At 44.1% G+C, this 869-nt stretch overlaps 1 protein-coding gene across 1 annotated transcript in view; it reads left to right on the forward strand.

The window, feature by feature from the left end:
• The window catches only part of FAM20A (FAM20A golgi associated secretory pathway pseudokinase), a 24300-nt gene that overhangs the window by 18022 nt on the left and 5409 nt on the right, over positions 1 to 869 (forward strand). The window lies entirely within an intron of this gene.

Consider the following 869-nt stretch of genomic DNA (forward strand, 5'->3'; position numbering starts at 1 on the left):
ATGCTCAGCCCAGGCCACCTTGCACTCTGTGATAATCACACATCCTCTGAACAGAGAGAGACTTTCCCAGGATTTTCCTGGGGAAGGCTGTGAGAAAGAATTAAAGAAGAATTAAATTCAATTAATGAATTAAAACAATTCTGCTCTTCATTTGCTGCACCCGTTGTTATGCACACGCGGAATGTGTTATGGAAATTGTTCACCAAAGAGAGATTTCTTACCTGGACTCTGGTGATGGTGTTTTGATTGATTGATTGACAATTTGATTGACAATTAGGTCAAAGCTGTACTGAGCTGTCTGGCAAGGGCAATGGGTTTTTCTTAGGAGTATAGCATAGTATAAAATAATAAAGCAATCAATTGCAATAAAGCAATTACTCAGCCTTCTGCACTCATGGAGTCAATGCGCATTATTCCCCATTTTAGGGTTTGCTGCCACAATAGCACCTTCCTGGAGACCACAGCCCCTTTTCCCTGTGTCTTGGTTTGGAAAGACAGGTGCTTGCTAAAGAAGGCAGGAGCCTCTCCTGAAATGGAGAATGTGAACACCCCCACCCCCCCCCAAATTGCTATAAATTTTAAATTAAGGGGCTCTCAGGTAAAAAATATGGGAGCAGGAAATAACAGTTCTTTATTAGGGAAGAAAATAAAAGGATAAAATAAACAATGCAGTAAACCAAACCAACACTGACAGAGTCAGAACACAACCTGACACCCTGTGGGTCAGGGTGTTGGCAGCAGCCCCATTGGAATTGTGGCTGCAGCCCTCCTGGAGTGTCAGGGGTGGTTCTGCTGGAGCAGAGATCCTGTAAAAGGGTATGGTCTTCCTCTGAAGATCCAGTGGAAGAGGCAGCTGCTGTTCCTCTGGG

Source organism: Geospiza fortis, unplaced genomic scaffold (genome assembly GCF_000277835.1).
Source record: "Geospiza fortis unplaced genomic scaffold, GeoFor_1.0 scaffold153, whole genome shotgun sequence".
NCBI classification, from domain to species: Eukaryota; Metazoa; Chordata; class Aves; order Passeriformes; family Thraupidae; genus Geospiza; species Geospiza fortis.